The following is a 23883-nucleotide window of genomic DNA, read 5'->3' as shown; positions in this document are numbered from 1 at the left end:
TGTGGGGGCAGGAACAATTTCACTGCCAACCTGATCATCTTGCACATCCCACTCTGGCAAATAGTGTTCTTTCTGTATCTCACATATGTTATGCAAGATACAACATGCTGCCACAACGTCAGGAACAAGGGTAATGTGAATGTCATTGCGCTTGAGCAAACACCGCCAACGTCCCTTGAGCCGGCCAAAGGCGTTCTCCACCACCATCCTGGCAGAACTGAGGGTATGGGTGTAGTGTATCTGCTCCGGTGTCAACCTAAGATGCTGGGTATAACCTTTCATTAGCCACCTTCTTAGCGGATAAGCAGCATCACCAATGATGTGGATTGGAACCTCAACCCCCTGCACAAACTTTGACTTCTGCAAAGAAAAAACAGTATCAATATACAGCAGTGTAACGTGTAAACTTGGGAAGTATGATACAGACTTTGTATGGGCATATATATTATAGGGGACACAAGCATAAATTTACCTCTTCAGGGAATAGCCTGCCATTGTTCCTCTCCTCCGCTATCTTGTAGATGTCCGAATTGGCCAGAACACGGGCATCATGAGAACGTCCTGGCCAGCCAATGAACACATCGGTAAAACTGAAAAAAAATGATTTGTTAGAAATACAATACACAAGTGTACAACAACCTCTAGGCTCTGCAGCTGCTGTGAAACTACAATTCACAGGATGCCCTTCAACAGTTTTGCTCCTAGAGAATGCAAAACCTGTGAAAGGGCATGCTGAGATGTGTAGTTCCACAACAGCAATCCTCCCCCTCCAAACTTCCAAAGGTACTTACCAATATTTATGGTCCACTACTGCTTGTAGAATGATGGAATGCCACCCCTTGCGGTTGTAGTAGTCCGCTGCGCTGTCTGTAGGAGCAATTATGGGTATGTGGGTGCCATCAATGGCACCTGCACACTGCGGATATCCGCGACGCAGGAACCCAGCCACAGTCTCATCCAGTCTCTGCCCCTGGGGTAGGGAAATGAAACGGCGATATAAGGAATCCAGGATTGCCTTTGTCACTTCCCGCACCAACACACACACCGTGGAAATGCCTACACCAAACAAGCAGGCTATTGTGCGGTACTCGCCAGGGGTAGCATACCACCACAAGACAATTGCCAGTCTTCTGCTGGGGGAAATAGGCTGTCTTCAACGTGTTGTTTGCCTGGTAAGTGCCGGGGAAAGGAGTTCCAAAAGATAATTAAAGGTTCCATGCGACATCCTGAAATGTGCCAGCCATTGATTATCCTCAAATGCCTCCACCGTAGCCCAGAAAACCTGCCCATGTTGCTGATCTCTAGCCCACAGTGTACGAGCTGACGCACCAGTCACACGTAGTATGGATGCGATGCTGGACATGATCATGGTTCTCCTCCGGCGTAAGTAATGCCGGCGATTGGCCTCCCTCTCCACCAAAAAATGATACCTCCTTCTCTGCATCTCACACTGTGCAACAATGAACAGCATGTGTAGCTTAATCCAAGCATCACAGCCTGCAAAACACACCAGATCCACAAGAACAGACAAACTCTCCATCCTCCACATGTTCTCAGCAGCCATAACAGCAATGTATTGTGGGAACTCCCCACAGGCCCTTTTGTAGTCAGCCCCCACCTTTGCATGATGTCATTCTTGTGAGCCAGCAAAGTGTCCCATTTTAATGATGACACACTGAAATGCTTGAAAAAGCCTGGCTTATGTGTGAAAGGGGTATACCCGGGTTTTTCCCGGGTCTGAGGTGTAGTGTGAAAGGGGGTCTGTTACTAAAATCCCGGGAGTGACCTTGGATGAAAATCCCGGGTAAACCTGGCCAAAATCCCGGGTAGTATGTCTAAAAGGGGTATCAGTCTGCTGTCCCGGTGGCAGGAGACCTGCAGCCCCGGTGTGTAAGAGCTGTAAAGGCCATGTACGTAATGCAGAGTATTTGCATTCCTGCATGTGCAGCCAACTATTATCCCAGCGCAGTCACCCCTCTGGGGACTGCCCTTGTGAAATCTGTCTGTGTCTTCTCCACCCCCATAACGAATTCTCTCATTTAAGTCTTAAATTAATCATGAGAATAAAGAGACATCTGGATTTTCTTTATTACATCTGTTATTAATATATGTTGTAAGCATATTATTACATCAGTAGATATGAGTAACGTATGTTTCTAAGGTGGAAAAGGTATCCCAGTAGGAGTAGTAGTTCAATACAGTTGCAGGGTAAAAATGGCAGACTGTGCCAAGCTGCAGGTGCCCTCTCTAAATGCACCTGCTCCACCTCTTGGTCTCAAATGATCTCTTCTTCTTTTCTTACAGAAACTAGGAGGTATATAGGCCAGATGCAGTAGGAGCATGTTTGGGAAAAGGGACATGCAGACATGAGTGCATGCAACGTTGGTGCCCATTCTCCCAGATTGTCACAGTCACTGGGGTATAGATTGACCAGGGGTATCATGGATGGTGTAATGGTTAGTATTACTGCCTCACAGCGCTGAGGTCATGGGTTCAAATCCCACCACGGCTCTAACTGTGCGGAGTTTGTATATTCTCCCCGTACTTGCATGGGTTTCCTCCGGGTACTCCGGTTTCCACCCACAATCCAAAAATATACTGGTAGGTCAATTGGCTTCCAACAAAATTAACCCTAGAATGTCTGTGTGCGCGTGTACATGTGGTAGGGAATATAGATTGTAAGCTCCACTGGGGCAGGGACTGATGTGAATGTTCAAATATTCTCTGTAAAGCGCTGCGGAATATGTATGCGCTATATGAGAAACTGTTAATAAATAAATGTAGCATATGTAGTAAATTCAATTTTTTTACTCCCATTTTCTAGCAAGCCTGCATCAGTCTCTCCTCCCAACATCACCAAGATATCCTCCCCATTGGTGCACCAGATTCATTTGAGTGCTACTCAAAAAAATCTAATAACTGAATAATAAAACAACATGGATTATATTATTACATTCTGTTTCCGAGGGTAGGCAGAGTTGTATCGTCTTAATTAAAACTCCGTGGGAAACTATTAAATTGGTACATACAGCACATATGCAACTGCTTAGACTTTTGAGATGTAATGGAAGTCACGTGTTTGAAAGTGGACATGTCATGTAGGAAATAAAACCCCCATCAAACTATAATCAAATTTGCTAAACATATCCGTATGAGGATTTTAATGCACAAAACTCTGCATGAACAATACAATGTATCGAGCTACCGCAACACTTAATTGGAAATGATTCCAAAATTTTAACAGCTATAGGGCCAGATGTACTAAGCTTGAAAAGTGATAAAATGGAGAGTGATAAACCATCAGCTCCTACCTTCCATGTTACAGGCTGTGTTTGAAAAATGACAAGTAGGAGGTGATTGGTTGGAGGTTTATCACTCTCCACTTTATTGCTTTTCAAGGCTTAGTACATCTCGCCCATAGTATCAATATATGATTTATGTGATTCTGTTTTATGTAGGGTACACACCAGGACGACCCGCTCACGATGCATATCGTGAGCGGGTCGTCAGTGTCTCGTCCGACCCGCTCACGGTGACGCGGGGGGGCATGACCCGCTCACGATGTGCACCGTGAGCGGGTCCGATCCGATGGCGACCCGCACCCGGCTGTATGGTCGTCATTGAGATCCTACCTGCAGCAGGTAGGATCTCAATAACGACCGACCGACCCGCGGGACCGCGCATTGGATCGGTATCGGTCCACACCAGGTCAGAAAAGGGCCCAATCAGCACACAATCTACATCCAATTGATCGGAATTGGATCTAGATTGTGGGGATCGGGCCCTAGTCGTCCTGGTGTGTACCCAGCATAAGACAAATCCCCCTCTTCTCCAGGTAAGAAAATACAGCGAGCTGATGGCTGTTTACTGTATTACAAACCAACATCCGACCTACCAGTATTGTATGTGTAGTATACACAGCTTTGTCATATTAAAGTCATATTTCCTCCGAATGTTGGTGATGATTGATGTACAGTAGATGGCCGGAAAAGTGTTGTAAATATGTTTCTGTTAGGGAAAATGTCATATAATTAAGATACAACCTTCTGGAAACATTATACTGCCATGAATTAATCATTTTAGTGTACTGATCTTGTCAGGGTATTACATTACACACTTTCATGTGAAAACACCTAGAAATTGTAAAAGCTTTTACCCTCTTACAATTTGCAGGTATGTCTACCTGAGTAAAAAAAGACGTCACAGTGTCTGATGCTGTGATTACAAGAGTCAGCCTTTAGAAACAGGATGGGACTTGCTTGTTTACATAGCTCAAAGGGGTCATGATGACAACAGACCGGGGAGCTCAATGTTCTGTACAGTTACACAGAGTTCACCATTTTCAAAATACAGCATGTTTTTCCGTTACAGGTATGTGTAACACAGTACACAGTCACCCTAATGCACCGTACATACTATACGCGGCACCGCTGATGTCGGTAACAATATCGATAGTGCTGCGAAAAGAACAATCTGCAAGTCAAACACTGAATAACATCATTACCGATATCATTCAGTGATGTCACCTGAATGCGATATTGCCAGATTGGACTGCATGTTCAGAAGCCACAAGCTCTGCTTTTACGTATTATATTGACTGTAGGTCATTTGAATTGGTCCTGGACCACCAACCAGGATGTCCCTGCCATATTAACCAACAGGTTGATTAGACTGCGGAGCTAGGATGGTGGTGGTGGTGGTGGTGGGGGTGTTGGGGGTCAACATTCTGCCAATGTTGACCTCCTGTCAATTTCGAATAGAGAAACTCAATATTAGGGGCACTCGTTTGTTTCCTTTTAAGGAGAACAAAAAAAGCAAAAGCTATTTTCCACATATATCTATATGACTATAAAAGATGATAATTTGTTTTATAAATAAATTTAAAAAAAAAATGGTATCAGAAATCTGCAGGCTTCTGGTGCGTTGATGTCTCCACTCCCGATTGTTTGACTCTGCTTCATGCAGTACTTCAGGGTAAACTAGAAAATAATGTATAAAGTAAGATGGAAGCACCGCACTAATTTATAAAACTCTTACCATAGGCTGAAGAACATGTCCCAATAATAGTATATAAAATATTTATTAAATAAACTACACACAAATATAATAATAAAAAGTTTTCCCTTCTCCTTCCTCAAATTTGGGAGATATGTAAATAGGATGTGTTACTAAAGGTGTGTACACACTGCAGATATGCCGTGCTATGTGTGTCCCGATGCGATCAGATCGCATCGGGACTCGCATCTCACGGCATGCCAGAGGGGCACAATTTACACTATAAAGTGCAGATCTGCACTATATAGTGTTGCCTGCCCTCTCTATCTGGCTGCCGGTTTGCGCTCACACGGGAGCGCGCATCGGCAGCGCATCTGGCTCGCAAGCCCTAAAAAAGCATGCGATTTGCTTGGGATTTGGCTTCCGATGTTCCATATATCGGGAACATCAGAAGCCAAATCTAACTGTGTGTACACACTATTAGGCTACTTAACAATATTCTTCTATTGTCCTCTAATAATACTTTGAATCTTTTCTTATATATGTTTTATTTACAAACAAAACTTTAACCCATTGAGTGCCATTGTTGCTGTGACAGATCCTCAAAATATCTGCTATAAATGGCAGCATCGCTCACAGCGACTGTTCTTTTTTTGGGGAACAATATTTAACCAAACTTCAATGAATTGACTTGGCTGTATTTGTATTTATTTATACCAAAAGAACAGTCGCTGTGAGCGGTGCTGGCAGATATATTGAGGATCTCTCACAGCAACGCTGGTACTTAAAGAGTTAACCACGTTTTGCAGGCAGCATCTTCTGTATGCAGCCAGTGTACAGCAGGAGAAGAGGCCTTTCTACTGTACCTTTCATATGACTGTTTGCAGTTCTGTGGCAGTATAATAGCATAGCCATGAAGCACGGCCTGAGCGATGGGCAGGAATGAAGACAAGCACACACATGAAAGTCCATAGGAGCTAGGGAATTACCTGCAGAGGTAAAAGGAAGGCATTTCAGTGATTGTAGTGGGAAAAGGGCTGCCATAAAAATCAGCAAGTGCAATTTGCAGTGAGCCTGAAGGTTCTGTAGTCCTAAGAGGTTTATTTATCTATTTTTGAGTCAGATATTCTGTAGATGTTGCTGCTTGTATAATTGCAAAGTATGCTTGTAAAGTTATATTTCTGCCTAAATAAATATACTGAACAATAGTTGTAAAGAAAAAGAAAGTCAGCTGCTGTCTTAGGGTGGATCAGTGTATTTCAAAGGCTGAACCGTCAGTGCGACTGATTTCATATTCCATGCACCTTATCGCCTTATTCTGAGCTGGACACGGGTACAAAAGTGGATGCATCTCATGATTATTATCAGAAGATTTAACATGCAGGGGGAAATTTACTGAGATGTGTTTTCTACTTCACACGTCATGTTGCTATGGGCAACCAATCAGATCCTGTCTAATATGTTCTAGAGCAGGGGTTCTCAAAATCGGTCCTCAGGACCCCACACAGTTCATGTTTTCCATGTCAACCAGCAGGTGCATTCATTACTCATTGACACATTTGAAAAGATCCACAGGTGGAGCTAATTATTTCATGTGATTCTGTGAGGAGACCTGGAAAACATGCACTGTATGGGGTCATGAGGTCCGAGTTTGAGAACCTGTGTTCTAGAGGGTGCTAATTAAATAAGTAGATTCTGATTGGTTGCCCATAGCAATATCACATGTGAAGTACAATACACATCTTAGTAAATTTCCCCTGCATTGTCAAAAGCTGGGCTGGACTGCACATGCACTGCAACGTAAGCCCCGTACACACTAGATGATAAGTAGCACCACCGATATCGCTAATGATAACGGCGTTGCCATGAAACAAGTGATTATATGCTTTAAACACTAAATTATATTGTAACCAATATCATTCAATGACATCCCTGATGATATTGGTAGATTTGACTTAATCTTCAGACGATAGGGATTATCATTACCGTCCCGCAGTAGCAAGCATTTTTAACAATATAGTGGGTACACACTGAATGCTATGCACAATGATATTATCATGCATATCTATGAGGGGCCCTTCAAGGCAAAACATGACATATGACAAGCTGAATATGACATATGACGAGCTGGATATCATGTATGACGGGCTGAATATGATGTATGACGAGCTGGATATGACATATGACAAGCTGAATATGACATATGGGGCTAGATTCTCTAAGCTTCAAAAGTGATAAAATGGAGAGTGATAAACAGCCAGCCAATCAGCTCCTACCTGCCATGTCACAGACTGTGTTTGAAAAATGTCAGGCAGGGGCTTATTGGCTGGCTGTTTATCACTCTCCATTTTATCACTTTTGAAGCTTAGAGGATCTGGCCCAACAGGAGCTGGATATGATGTATGATGAGCTGGATATTACATAGGATGAGTTGGTTATAACATATGATGAGCTATATATGAAGTCTGACCAGCTGGACTTGATGTATGACGAGCTGGATATGACAAGCTGGGTATGATTTATGATTAACTGAATATGACGAGCTGGATATAATGTTTGAGGAGCTGGCTATTGATATGTCTGGTTTCTGTGAATATAACATATACCGATAAACACATGACTTTATTATCCAATCACAGTTCTCCTATATAAGTTGTGCTCTTGGGAAGAAGAAGGAGGAGTTCAGTCTGTCAGAGCTGCTGGAAAGTCATCAACACTGGAGTAAGCATCCCTGTAGGTTTGCAGTAAGGGTAAGAGAAACTCTTTTAGCAGGGAGCATTATTACATGTGTGTGTTCTTTTTTATATCCAGTGATAAGGGGAATTAATACTCTATCACTTATTAAATATATGAATTAAAAGTAAAAAAAAAATCCATGTAAAAGTGCCCCCAGCACAAAGAGAGTTGCTGTTTGACTCTATTGCAACAGCACCTGTGGGCATGCACTCAAGGTAACACCTGTGCCATAGGTGTTTTCTGAATGTTTGCTAATGCATACCTCCCAACTTCTGCTGTATGGAAACCGGGCCCTGCCATGCTAAAGTCATGGCCAGCCCTAGAAGGGGGTGGGGCTACTTGGCAGATGGGCATGGTCTTGGGCATACGGGGCGTGGCCCCCCAGCTATCTCCCTGCACTGAGGAAATGCCGCACGCATTCGCACGGCATCTCCTCAGCTATCACTGGTGCAGCGGTGATCTCCGGCTCCCCCCAACTGCCTCCCACCTGCGGGAAACTGTCGCCTGTCATATGCCATATGCACAGCAAATAATCACTACATAAACCTCAGCATTGCGCACAGTTGTGAGCCTCTGAATCAGGCCTATTATGTAGAAAATGAATTACATTTTATTACTTAAATGTTTCTTAATGGGTTTAAATGATATGCTGTACTATTGCATTGCACTGCATTGATCCAATAAGTCAGCAGAGACATTATGTAGGTGTTCTATATACCAATGTTCCCAATTACGCAAAGAGCTACGTCATGGGTATGATTACTGACACACAAGTAAGGAAAACATAAGGACATTGTAATGCTGTGATTTCTCAGACTAAGGTAGACTATAGTCTGTAACTTGTAGAACGCAGGTAGAGCGCCAACTATTTCAGGGAATATGAGTCTTTTTAGCCTGGAAACATGTTCAAACATTTTTGCAGGTTGGGCATTTTTTCCCTGCTTCATTCAGGCTGGTCCTGCACCTGCCACAGGCAAGTGTCTCTGTCAGTGAAATGCCTTTATGCTAGTACAGGCCTGAGCCTGTTTCACATCCTGCCTTACCTGAATGATGTGATCTTCCTTACATTGCACACCTCTCAATAGACCTCTGCTAGAATAAACTACCAGCTTTATTGCAGACACCTGATATACACTGTACCAGAGCATACCACCCAACTGTCCATTTTTCTCGGGAACATCCCATTTTTTGGTGATGTTCCCACGTTCCCCCCGCCAGGGCCGGCAGGGGGGCAGTTGGGAGTCTCCCCTATCATCGGCTTAGCAGCGGTGAATAGATGCTGTGCACATGCACAGCATCTAATTCCACAGCCAGAGGGGCTGGGGGCATGGTTAGAAGCTCACAGAGCCTCTGGTCATGCCCACACAGAGGATAAATGGAGGCATGGCCTTGCAGAATGCTGTGATTTGTAGGCCCCCTTGCCATCAAGTTACACCTCCAAATATTGGGCGTGTGCCGTAGCCATCTAAGTAGTTCATAAAGTTGGGAGGTATGCCAGAGTGATGCTTCGTGTAACCAAGGGGGTCATATCGGTGCGGTTGGAGTTATCACTGCACCTTCTATGATGGCTCACTATCCGGAGTCAGCCTGACTCTGAGAAGGAGCTGCTATGGCTGGGCATGTGCAGCAGCCCTCCCCCAGGAGCAGTGGCCGCACTTGTTAAGGGCATCCAGACTACCTCACCGGCAGCACCGCAGACACGCCACTGCCAAGCCGCTGGTAACAGCACCTACTACAAAACTACTGATACTTGATGTGCAAGAGCTGTCCCCTAGGCCTAGGCCAATGCTCTGGGCAATTGCCTAGTCTGCCTATGCCTTGGGATGGCTATGGTTTGCAGTGTATATAGGCCTATGACTGCACCTCACACCTGCACTGATACAGTGGGCAGTATTCAATGAGAATACTGACAACGTGCAGCGAATCCAGTTTAGGATTCACTGCACATTCGCCACTGCTCGCTGCGTTCCGGAGCCTCGCCGGCTCCAGTATTCAACGAATCAGGGGCTCGCTGCCCCTGACCGGCGAATTTGAGCTCCTGCGGCGGACGCCGCAGGGAGCCTGAGGACGGTGGCAGGCAGGGAGATGGAAGTCTCCCTGCCTGCCCCAGAACGTTTTGTGGGGGGGGAGGTGGGCTCCCCGGGTGCCAGGCAGCACAGGCTGCCCCCCGGGGGTGCCAGCAGGGGACCGGGTATATTCACTACACCCGATCATGCATATGTAATGATCGGGTGAAGTGAATATATGAATATCTAATGAGCGGCTCGGCTCTGGCCCCCTGCTGGTTGGTCTGTGTAAAAAAAAATATATATATATATATTTTTTTAAATTAAATATATATTCATGTGCTTACAGCACATGAATAAAAATAGCATGCCCCTCCTCAGAATAAAATTCCTGATTTTTTTGACACCAATTGTAAAAAACAAAACACTTTATTTTAAAAGTTCACATTCCACTTCACCATAAAAAGATAGCGATTGCTACTCGGTGAATCATGGCGAAAAAAACCTTGAAATGTATTCGCCATCTGGACATTGAATAGGGTGATTCACTGTTTTAGTCAGAAATTCGCCTTACAGCACAAAATCGCCATAAAAACCTGGCGAATCAGCCTCATTGAATACCGCCCAGTATATAATATGAACTTCTCCTGTAACACATACCAGGGGGGATATGGTGTCAGCCATTTTCCCAAAGAGATGCACATTAGAGAAATCACCAGGAATATGCTGCACATAGGCCCTCTACTTTCTTAAGCCGCCCCATAAGGGGCAGACTAGATGGGCTCTTATCTGCCATCAGATTCTATGTTTCTATGTTTCATATCCTATGATCACTTCCAGTTCATCTTCATGTTCTATGGCAGGAACTCAATGGGAATCATTGCTCATTCTGTCGGCATTTCACCATTGCTTGTCCATGGCAGTTCACTGTATCCATCATAGTATTATCATGTGACATCAGATTTCTTCATTGGTTCCCACTGAATAGAGGATGTGAATATTCGGACAGTAGAATGCGGCTTATTTCTAAGCAGACAAATGACCTGATCCTGGAGTACTTGTCTGACATTACCCTAAGGCTTAGCGTACACTGGTGAGTTGTCAGCTGTGACAATATGTTACTGACGTGATGCTTGCTAAATACAGTGTGTATGTGAATGTCATGTGAATAGTGTTAGTTCATCTCTATGGAGACGTTTACAAGGAACATGAGCACATACATTAAGATGAATTCATTACAATTTCATACAGTGTTGTCTGAACTGGGGTCAGAAGTGGTTTAACATCGACCAATTTAGCTGTATCCCTGAATCAGCCCATAGTCATATATTCTAAGCAGAGCTGCTAATAGGAATTTTGGGGCCCGGGACTGATTTCCAATCCCCCCCCCTTCCCCCCCTTCACCCCATCTCCCACTCCTTTCCCCTCCTTTCACTTACCTCCCGACTTCTTGTCCATGTCCCTCATCCCCAGCATGCAGGTCCCGAAGCACAGGCTTCTTCAATGCAGGACGCCGACGGCCAATTAAAATGCAGAATCGACTGGTGAACCAATCAGAGCTCGAGTACCAACAGCCGCTCTGATTGGCTAACGGTAAAGAGCTCTGATTGGCTTAAAAGCCGGGGCAGCATTTTAATTGGCCACTGGTGTCCTGCATTGAAGAAGCCTGTGCTTCGGAACCTGCACCGAGCGCATCGCAGGAGCACAGCGGAGGCAGTCTGGGCGGGGCTGTTTGCGGTGGGCAAAATGAGCTGCCTGGGCCCTTCCAGAGGCCGGGGCCCAGGACAGCTGCACCCACAGCACCCCCTGTCTGCGGCCCTGATTCTAAGTAAAGTAAATACATTGAGATGCTGACTTTCTAGTTGGATTTATGTCTGTCTATGTAAGATGCATAATTGCACATACACACAAAACACAGGGTCACTATCAGTACATTGGTATCAAGTTTTTTGTGTACAGTATTCCTGACTGACGACTCTTGATATGTGGGTATGGGTCATACAGTCGACAGTATGAAGGTTGACATAGGATTAGGTTGACACAAAAAATAGATCGACAGGATGGGAGGTTCAACATAAGCATTAGGTCTACGATGGTAAGGTCAACTGTCAAAAGGTCGACATGAGTTTTTCACGTTTTTCATCCCGAATGTCGACGTAAATCAGCGAACACACCAGTACGTTCACTGTTGAAGCTCTGTTCATGCGCATATTCACATTTGCGCATTTTCATGGGTTTTCTGCAGGCGCCTTCGGAGGCTTGCATAGTCTCGTGGTGCTCGCAAAGTGAGGGGGGGGGGGGTGTGTGTGTGGAGGAAGTGTGCATGCGAACACCCTGCACTTCCTGGGCATACCCACAAAACCGATGGGTGCTCCCAGAAAACATTGGGCATCCCCATGCCAACGTGGGTGGGTATCTGCCTTCCAGGGGTGGGCGGCTGACATAACCGGACGTCCGCTGCCCTCCCGGTTCTGGGAGCAGGACGCTGCTAATCTGAGACAGCAGAGACTGACTAAGATTTGTGAGCACTGAAGAAATCATTCGATGCCTGTCAATCATCAAATAATTTCGGGCCTGCACGCTAGCCTGGGAATGGATGTTTATGCAAAACATCCCTTCGCAGTGCAGCAGGTGCATTTGCTGTGGAGCGAGGACGTACATTCGCTAAGCAGTCGCCTATGATGAAGGGGTGGGGCTTATCAGCACAACTCCCTGAGCCGCTGGGCAGCACCCTGCTTGTTCCCTGCACTGAAGAGATGCCGTGCAAGACACTGCCACCTGCAGATGGGACAGTGGCACAGCGGGTAATTGGGACAATTGAGAAATATGCATTATTAGGTTGTATATGAAAAATGCCTCAGACACCTACTGTTCCCTGTATAAGTACACTCTGTTACACAGAAATCTAGAGTACATATGGAAGCAAGTACACTTTTGTTTGTACTGTATACTTTTTTCCTCATTGCACCATCCCCAACAGTGTATTTGTGGATGTAATAAGTTTATATGGTTGTACATGTGAAAGAAGTTTAGTTGTGTGTAAAAAAAAATGGGTAGTATCTGGGCGTCCGATTTAGAAATCGGATTGGATCGGATCGCATCGCCTCGCATCGCATGCGACCAAATCGTATGCGATGCGATGGTCAAGATTTTTCCATAGGATTCAATGTTAAAATGGTCTGAGTCCATTTTAACATAGAATTCAATGGGAAAAAGGGGTCCTTTTCCTTTCCCCACTATCCAAGTGGGCATGGAGTTGGATATAAACCTGTGGCGAGCGTAGCGAGCCACCGAGCCCGAAGCGTGGCGAGCGCAGCGTGCCCCGCGAGGGGACACAGAATACTTTTTAAGAAATATGCGTCCCCTCGCGGGGCTCGCTTCGCTCACCACGCTTCGGGCTCGGTGGCTCGCTGCGCTCGCCACGCTATATAAAATCAACTCTATGCCCACTTGGATAGTGGGGAAATGAACAGGACCTTCTTAACATTGAATCCTATGCAAAATCGCATCGAATCGCATCGCATCTGATTGTATGCCTTAAGGTAAGGCATACAATCACAAAATCGGACGCCCAGATACTACATAAGTACCAAAAAATGTTATTTGCAAAAATCCACCAATGTGTTAAAGGGTAAAAAAATGTTTTTCACTTCTGTTATTAATGGAGCAATTGTTTTAGAATAAATGTCAATTTCAGTGATTTCAATTGGCTTTATTATTTATCATAGATTAGCATTCACTTCATGACAATTTCTTTTAAGTTCCTGTTCTGTTATCTACAGCATAATAATTGCGAAAACATGTTTACTAGAGACAGAAACATGTGACAGTGATCATTACAGATTGGACAGCTTTATACTGTGTGTGGTGATGATAATAATAACTTGTATTGGTGCAGCTGTAGGGCTAGCTTTGTGTAACAGACACAACACCCAACTGACTGAATTCTAAAGATGGGACACACCTTACTGAAGTTCACCTGTGCTCACCTGTTGACATTGCCTTGCAGTACTAGAAGTTGCCACATGGTGTCGTTTGAGCTATGTTGCACATACAGTATTTACATTTGTTTCTATGATAAACAGCACGTTATTTATGAAATAAAAACAATGATGGGGAAACAACATAATTAGATAACACATTCAGAAAAATATAGTGAATATTTCATTAAAAATACATTCTATACACACTATTATTATTATTATTATTATTATTATTATGATTTTAAAAGAATTGCTTCAGACATCATGATCTCAGATTTATTTAGATTTACATACATAAGTATGGTTTTACTTCATGTATTTCAATGCATGCATCTCAGTTGTACATTAGTATAGATTATAATAAGAAATAAACGTGATTAATATAGGACCTGATTCCGATTTTTATACATCCAGTGGTTGAGAACTGCGGTTATGGTATAAATGATAGATTGACTCTAGGCCAACAGTCATTAGGTTGACCACTAATGGTCAACAGTTGGTAGGTCGACACCTTTAAATGCTCGACATGCTCAAAGTCGACACTGACAGAAGGTCGACACAAGCAAACGGTCGACACTGAAAAAGGTGATGTGAATTCTTCATGGTCTTTTGTGTATACAGTATGTCAACATATGTGACATGGACACCGTATAAGTGTACCGCCTCCCCTCGCATGGTTCGTTGCACTCGGCGCACTATTGTGTGGGATGCACTGACTCAAAAATGCATTCAAACTCTGTTATCTGTTTTTTACTGCATTTTGATATGCAGGAAAACCCGGGTTTTCGCTGCAGGGGGTATCGAGCTGGTGATACCGCATAGAAGCCGGTGGGCTTCTTATCGCGACCCCCGTCACTCCCCCCCGCCCCCTCACCTGAGTCCCGGCAGCAAAGTTCTGTGCTGCCCGGACCAATGACCTTCTCCTCCCTAGCCCATACATCCGCTTCTGGGTGCAGTGAGGAGGAGACAGAGCCCATCCCGCAGCAGCCCCGAGTAAGGGAGGAGGGGGAGCCGCTGGGGAGCCGCCTGGGACCTGCTACACATTGCCGGGCGCATCACAAACGGCAGCTCTTAACGCAAGAGCTATCCTTTGCAATAATTATTGCATAAGTTAGTGCATATGCGATTATTATCTATGTGGTAGCTGGCGATGTGTAGTAGAGAGGGGCTGCAGATCTTAGAGCATCCTACCCTCAATGTCCACTTGGATGGTAAAGAATCAAAAAAGATAAAAAAAAAAACGTGTTTTCAGGGTCGACCATATCTATGTTGACCGTTTGCTTGTGTCGACCTTCTGTCAGTGTCGAACTTGAGTATGTAGACCATTTAAAGATGTGGTGGTAATATCCAAAGATATATTCAGGGGTCAATCCTCAACAATCAGCGCTTGAATATCTACCGCACATCCCTTAAGGATAGCAAGCGTCTCCTCTTCTCCGAAATAGATAAGCACAATTCAAAAGGGTAACCAGATTTCAGGATTCCCTCCAAACTTCAATGGACACAGAGTTCTCCTCCCATAAATGATTGCAGGAATCCAAAAAAGAGGAGAAGTATATAGAGTAACACCACTTTTATTTCATAAAAACAGCACATAAAACATGACAATTACGTCCCCTGAGAGAGAAGAGGAGTGGATTTTACCAGAAGAGATGGAGAACCGGATAAAGGGCTCTCATACAAGCATAGGTGGAACTTCAGATGACACAACCCGGGTTGGATCCACAGAATACGCCCGATGAGAGTTCCACTTCTCTCCCTCCCTCAGTCCAAACACAGCACCTCCAACGTGTTTCGGGCACCTACGTGTCCTTTTTCCAGGAGAACCCCACCATTTAAAGATGTCAACCTACCCACTTTCGGCCATTACTGGTCGACCAATGGACTGTCGACCTAGAGTCAATCTTGGATACCGAGAACTGCACCTGCACATGTCCCATCTGTCAATCCTGCTATGGCTTTTGTGGTGGTGCAGTGACAGGACCGTTCCACCACTATTTTTTTAGGGGCACAGAGCCTGATACAGACCTGGCACAGGGGTTCTGATGGCCAGGGGGATGCAGGGGCATATAAGTCCAACGGGGCGCTGGGATGTTTTGCCGCTGGGCCGGGTCCCATATTCTCCTTAGTGGCCGTGCTTCGCCCCGTGCTGGGCCGATTCATATATACAGTATGTGGCTGGCTGCTGTTACGGGGCAGGCACTGAGGGAGAGAATACAGTCTCCTGCATGTAGCTGCTACTCAGCTGGTATGGAGTCGCTGTCACAGGGGAAAGTGAAACTAAAATGGAGACTGCACAGTTACCATAATATGGTAGAGACTAGGGGCCTTATTCTAGTACACTCTTTCTGACAAAATCCTTCTTAGATGGACAAAACCATGTGCACTGCAGGGGGGGCAGATGTAAAATGTGCAGAGAAAATTAGATTTGGGTGAGTTATTTTGTTTTTGTGCAGGCGAAACACTGACTGCTTTATTTTTACCCTGCAATATAGATCTCACTTTGAAGTGAAACCCAACCAAATCTAATTCTCTCTGCACAAGTAACATCTGCCCCACCTGCAGTGCACATGGTTTTGTCCATCTAAGAAGGATTTTGTCAGAAAGAGTGAACTAGAAAAAGGCCCTAGATCCCCTTCAGTTTTGTTTACAGGATGTGACGTTCTGTGAGGGTGGAAGTTGTTAGATGCCCTCACAACGTTTTGTATTTAATTGTATGTAATTCACGTAGGTGTAAGTTATTTTGTTTTATTTAAGCTGCATTGTACCCTTGTCGGCATGCTAAGCTCATACGCTTCGGGCTCGGTGGCTCGCTTCGCTCGCCACAGATTTATAGTCCCCTCTAGGTGTACGTGGACCCTCTAGTACATGATGGGAAATTTGAGAAAACTGAAGGGGATCTAGACGCTACCACAGTAATACTGGTGTGTTGCAGATATTAGTTACGTATAACTAATAATAGAGGTGGTGATTCGCTCACATTGGAGGTCCATACTCAGATCTGTAGCTAGCATAGGGCTAGTGAAAGTTTCAGCAGTGAGACCGTTGGTACTTCTAATAAGTAACGTACATAACATGACTGCAGCATCTGCTGACACTGAAAGTGGGTGTAACAGTTCTTGCACATTCAAATACACAGATGTACACCAGGGAAGGCATACCTCCCAACCTTTTTTTTTTTAGAAACCAGGTCGCTCGTGATCGTAGCGCCAGAGTCCGAAAATGGTGTGGCATATGTCATATAGGGCGTGACCTTGTGGGTATACCGCTGTTGCAGGCCAAGCCCCCATTTTCTGTGAATACAGGGACATGGCCAGTGCTGTGTAAGCTGCTGGCCATGCCCCCAGCCCCTCTGCCTCTCTGAATAGATGGATGCGCACAGCATCTATTCCCCACTTTGCAGCGATGGGCAGGGGGACTCCCAACTGCCTCCCCACCATGGAACACTGCCGGCCACAGGTGGGTACCGGAATGTCCCGTTTTTTAGCTGAAAATTTTACCTTGATTCTATTTGACCTAATTTTAACTAGAAATCGCTGGTCGCTGATGTACAGTGCATTGCGCACCAGCGGCCAGCAAGTTTTAGCGATAACCGAAGGAGCATTCTCCTGCAACCGGCGACCATTAAGGGCTGGCAGCGGGAAAGTGCTCCTTGTAATTTATCACCCACAATACACATAAAACACAAGCGATGTGGTCACTCAGCAACCATTTAACCAGCGATACTGAATAAAATCACCCCATGTGTACAGGGTTTTACATAAACACTCCAAAAGGCCCTACACTGGAACAAGATCTATCTAACAAAATAAGCCTCAAGTTTTAATTCCTCCTGTACCCTGAGTTATGCTGTCCCGAAAATCCCTCATAGGGTACAGCAAATGTAATTTTTGACAAAACAGGAATATAATAGTGCATCATAGAAACATAGAATTTGACGGCACTTGGCCCATCTAGTCTGCCTTTTTAAACATTTTACCTCAAACCATATTTGATCCTTATTGCTTTGGAAGTAAAATTGTCAGTGTGCAGAGGCTTACCGCAGGTGGGGGTCACGCTGTCTGTCCTGTGGGCCACGTGGTGTGGTCGGGACGCCGGGGAGCAAGAGCCCACAGGAGGCAGGATCCGGGTGGCATGATGCAACAATGGAGGCCACCATTATAGCACATGCTGTGGAGGGGTAGACCTGCTGTGTGTCTGTGGATGTGAGAGGAGGTGTGCCTGGTTCTCTGTGGTGTCTCCAGTATGGAGGCAGCCATATTGGAGACCAAAGTTTCTCCAATCCCCTTGCCAGGGGGTTTCTCCAGCCAATCCGGTGTGTCTTTCCCTGATAAAAGGGGTCTGGCCCATGTTTCCCTGCCAATGATTCAGTCTATCTCCTGCAGAGTGGTTCTGTAGCTTGCGCTCCACAGTTGTTCCTGTCCAACCTGCTTTTGCTCCTTTCATCTTTGCAGTTATTCACAGTCATCTCCAAGGTTTCACAGTTGTTCACCTTCGTCTCCAAGTCTTCACAGTTGTTAACAGTAGTCTCCAAGGCTTCATAGTTATTCATAGTCATCTCCAAGGTCTTCATAGTTGTTCACAGTCCTCTCCAAGTATTTCCAAGTTGTCCACTGTTGTCTCCAAGTTCTGCATAGTTGTTCACGGTCGTCTCTAAGTATTTCCAAGTTGTTCACAGTCATCTCCAAGTTCTTCAAAGTTGTTCACAGTCCTTTCCAGGTTCTTACAGTTGTTTCACAGTTGTTCACAGTCATCTCCAAGTTCTTTACAATTATCTCCAAGGTCCTCACAATCATCTACAACTTCTTTACAGTGGTCTTCAAAATCCTTCGGTCATCTCCAAGTCTTTACAGTGGTCTCCAAAATGCTTTGGTCATCTCCAAGTCTTCACAGTTATCTCCAAGGTCTTCACAATAATCTACAACTCCTTTACAGTGGTCTTCAAATCCTCCAGTCATCTCCAACTTCTTTGCAGTGGTCTTCAAGTTCACAGTATATTCCACAAGCTAACCTCAACCTCTTAACAGTTGTTTCCAAGTCCTGTGACACAGACTATCCACTGATATACGAACTGCTACTGTTATTAGTGTTGCTTTTTTCTTTGCATTTCCAGTAACCGTTGCTTGTCTTCATTTAAGTTTATTCATTGACTGTATTGCAAGACCTTATTATTAAACCCTCTATACCTTACTCACCTTCTCCTCCATTTATCCTGTAGTTCAGTACATGAGAAAGAACTACATCCGTCCACCAAGCTTCCGCCATCCAATTCCCATCTCCTCTAAGGTTACTCCCTATTTGCCAGTCCCTACACATCCTCAAAAGCTATTCCGTCTTATCCTCTGCCCTTTCTGTGAAGTAAATTTTCCTCAAATTTCCCCTGAATCTTCCTTCCTCTAGTTTCAGTGCATGTCCTTGTGTTCTGTTGCTCCTCTTCCTGTGAAGAATGTCTCCCAACTGTATCTTATTAAAACCCTTGATATATTTGACAGTTTCTATCATATCTCCATTTTCCTTCTCTGCTCTAAACTATACATATTAAGATATTTTAGTTTTTCCAGGTAAGTTTTGTGATGTAGGCCATACACCATTTTAGTTGTCCTTCTTTGTACAGTCTCTAATGTATTTATATCCTTCTGGAGATATGGCCTCCAGAACTGAATACAGTACTCTAGATGAGGTCGTACCAATGACCATTAACTCGTACCAATGGCATTATTACTTCTTTCTTTCTACTGCAGATTCCTCTCTCTATGTAACCAAGCATCTGACTTGCCATTTTCATTTTTGTTACATTGCATACCTGCCTTTAAGCCATGAAATACTGACACCTAGATCCCTCTCCTCCTCTTTTCCAGTATAGTGCCAGTTATACTTAGTCTTTGGATTTTTTAGGATCCAAGTTGCCTTGCTCTTGACCAATCCCCTAATCTACCTACAGTAGATCATCAATCATTTGTTTTAACTCTCCTGGTGTGTCTACCCTGTTGCATACCTTTGTGTCATCTGCAAAAAGGCACATTTTACCCTCAATTCCATTTGCAATATCTACAAAAAAAGATATTAAACACTGGTCCAAGTACAGATCCCTGCTGTACTCCACTGGTAACCTTTCCCTCCTGTGACTGCACTCCATTTACTACAACTCCTGTTCATACCCCCACTATCCACGTCGGTGTGGAGTTGATTTTATAAAGCGTGGCGAGCGCATGGAGCCACCGAGCCCAAAGCGTGGCGAGCGGCTGCGGAAAACGATCCCGAAGCATGGTGAGCATAGCGAGCCCCACGAGGGGACACGGATTACAAGTAATCCGTGTCCGCTCGCCATGCTTCGGGATCCTTTTACGCGTCCCCTCACGGGGCTTACTGCGCTCGCCACGCTTCGGGTTCAGTGGCTCGCTGCTCTCGCCACGCTTTTTAAAATCAACTCCATGCCTACATGGATAGTGGGGGTATGAAACGGTCGGGAGGACGCGTACCGTGTCCGATCGCCATGCTTTGGGCTGACTTGGATAGTAGGGGTGTGCAAGGATGGAATAGCATGTAAATCGGCAGAAAATCGCGGAAAATTGGCCGCAAATCGGCCGCTAAATCGCATCCGATTTTTTGCATGCAATTTGGGACTGATTTGCGGCCGATTTGCAGCCAATTTCACGGGTGTTGTGATAATACACAAGTACAGATAAATCATATGTGCAACCATCAGTGGTGCATCGCAGGTGATTTTTAGCATCCGCGATGTATCGCATCTGATATGGTCTGCAGGTGTGTCCCAGTGGTGCCGCTGGCACACACCTATTTGCAGAGCATGGAAGTGCCGGGCAGTAGAAGTCCTCTTCCCACTCTGCATCCCCTGCGGCGGCGGGCAGCAGACAGGAGATTTAAAAACAATACAAGAGAATTAGTGGCGGCTGTTTGACTAATCAGCAGCCACCCATTCTTTTGTATGGGTTTTTAAAAATCACCACCCCTCCCCGGTCTAAAGCTCCCCGGGTATCAGGGCCGGATTAAGGGGGGGGGGGGGGCTCAAGGGGTCAGTACCCATGAATCCCCTTCTATCTAGGGGCCCCCTGTGGTTGGGGCATGTATTTTTTTTTTAAAAGCTAAAGGTTTTGAGGTTTTGTGCATGGAAGTGGCCTAGTGCTGCAGCTTCACCTATCTGTCAATGATTAATGGTGCTGAGCATCAGGATCCAAGACACACTGGGGTTATTTTGGTTCACTCTTTCTGACAAATTACTTCTTAGATGGACAAATCCATGTGCACTGCAGGGGGCAGATGTAAAATATGCAGAGAAAATTAGATTTGGGTGAGTTATTTTGTTTCTGTGCAGGGAAAATCCTGCCTGCTTTATTTCTACACTGCAATATAGATCTCACTTTGAAGTAAAACCCCACCCAAATCTAAATCTATCTGCACATGTTACATCTGCCCCACCTGCAGTGCACATGGTTTTGTCCATCTAAGAAGGAATTTGTCAGAAAGAGTAAACCAAAATAACCCCCACTGTACCATGAGACAAGACAATGTATGCACACTTGGATCATGAAGTAAGAACAAGTCAGTTTCAAAGAAAAAAATCATAAAAACTCATGTCGACTTTTTGACAGTGCAACATTTTGCATGTCGTCATTTTGACTGTGTCGGCATTATGCATATCTGCATTTTTACAGATTCTGTATTTTGACTGTCTGCCAATGTTAGTCAGTATTTTGACCGTCTGTATCTTGACTTTCGGTAAATTGACTGCATCCCATAAATACAACAAAAATGTAATTCTTTGTGCACTAAAACACACAATAGAGTCAAATATCTTCAAGGAAGATATATATGTATTATCTAATGAAAGTTCAATACTATAAACGTAAAATATCAACAAAGTAAAATAGAAGTTAGCAGTATGTACTGCCAGCTACACACTCCATACTAATTACAGATCATTATGCGTGCAGTCTTTATATAATTCATTTGTTAGCCAACTCACTTATATTAATTTGCAGCCTTTTATATAAATATATCACCACTCTGTGGGCTTGCGGAATAATTAGACAATGTCTATTCAGAACTGTATTCCTCCTAATAAGGAGAACATTCACATAAGATTATGTGCTGACCGATGATTAGTCCACATTTCCCATGAAAACATAGGTGTCACACCAGGGGTCTGAGTCGCAGAGACAAAGACCTTTGGTGGGGACTCGGGTCGATATAGGAATCGGGGAGGCTTTAGGAGACCCTGGGACATTCACAGAGGTAGAGATGAGGCAAGATAAAAAATACAACCAGGTTTATTGAAGACAGGAAGGTTGTATAGGGCAGGCAGTAAAGTATGCAAGATGATTGGCACAATACAAGACAGATGATTTATGGTGCAGTGCAGAGCACTGACTAAGTCCTTGAGACAACAAAGTCAATATTGAAAGAGCAATACTTTACTGTGGCTTGCTTTAGGATGAGTAGTGGAACGATGGCTGGAACATCGAATGCGCAGGCTCTATGACAGGAACATGGAATACTCGGGACGATGGTGGAACATCAAATACTCAGGAGCTAGGCTTGGAACTGGTGAGGTGAGTCCTAGACTGGATACTGGATCACAGGACGGTCTCAGGAGCTGGAACGCCTGGAGCAATCACACTGCAGCAGAGAGAAAGACAACTGCACCAACAGGAGACAATTGGCAAAAGACAAATGAAGCACTAGCATCGGTCTGTGGGCTCCCAGGATACTTATACCCATTGAAAGGCCAGGATTGGCTGGGTATGTATGACAGGGAGCTTAGACTGCACAGGATTGGTTCAGACTGACATGTGATTGGAAGGAGCATGACAGCCCCCATGTCAGGCTAAGGCAGGAAAGTTTGTTTGTATCCACCATGCTTGTGGCTGGGAGCAATGGCAGTGGACTGGAGGATTGCCGGGCACTGGACACTGTCACTCAGCTTGAGGGGAGCGAGACGCTGCACAGACGTGGACTCAGCAGCACTGAGAGAACCAGGAGATGTCTGCTGAACAGCCGCACAGCACACAGGACGCAGAATGCGTCTGAATCTGAACCGCAAGCTCAGCCTGCGCAGACACTTAGCCGGTAAGAGAACTTGCTTCAGTATTCAGATCCTGACAGCACCCCCCCTTTGGGGGTGGCCCCAGGACACCTCTTTGGCTTGCTCGGAAACTTGTTATGGAATGCTCAAATAAGTTTTGGAGCATGGACATCTACGGCATTGGTCCAGGATTGCTCTTCTGGGCCATAGGCCTTCCAATCGATTAGATATTGCAAACGACCATATCGGATGCGAGAGTCCAGAATCTTAGAAACCTCATATTCTGTTCCATGTTGAGTATGCACTTTAGGTGCCTGGAATAAAAGCGATTTAGAACCAGAGGTTTTAACAACGAAATGTGTAACGTAGCTGGCACTTTCAAATATGGAGTCAATCTTAATTTACAGGATTGACGACTCACTCAACAGGAAATGGACCAATATAACGAGGAGCAAACTTAATCGATGGCACTCTCAATCTCAAATTCTTTGTCGACAACCAGACACCTGGCCGGAGAGCTGGCACAGCTCTACGCTTCCTATCGGCAAACTTTTTGTACCTTATTGAAGCCTTCAGGAGTGAAGAACTGATTAGCTTCCAGGTTTTGCTGAATTCCCAGATGGTCGCATCTACAGCTAGCACCGAAGAAACTGGTTGGAGACTGAAGTCAGGAACTCGGGGATGATACCCATAGTTGGAAAAGAATGGAGTGACTGTTGAAGAAGAGTGATATTGGTTATTATGACAGAACTCTACCCATGGAATAAGTTGAGCCCAGTTGTCTTGTAAGGAGGAGACGTAAATTCTGTGGAAAGACTCAAGGTCCTGATTCACCCTCTCAGTCTGGCCGTTTGTCTGAGGATGATAAGCGGTGGAGAACTTGAGCTTCATTTGCAGGGGAGAGCATAAGCTTTGCCAGAACTTGGCCACAAATTGGACTCCACTGTCGGAAATAATTTCAATTGGAAGAGCTTAAATATCTCTTTCACGAACAACTGTGATAGCTTGGAAGCTGACGGAAGACCGGTGAGAGGAACAAAGTGAGCCATCTTGGTGAACCGGTCGACAATCACCCAGATGGTATTGAACTTGTCAGACTTTGGCAGGTCAGTTACAAAGT

Source organism: Crinia signifera, chromosome 5 (assembly GCF_055691185.1).
Source record: "Crinia signifera chromosome 5, ASM5569118v1, whole genome shotgun sequence".
NCBI classification, from domain to species: Eukaryota; Metazoa; Chordata; class Amphibia; order Anura; family Myobatrachidae; genus Crinia; species Crinia signifera.
The sequence above is the reverse complement of the archived record's forward strand: the minus strand, read 5'-3'. Positions refer to the sequence as shown.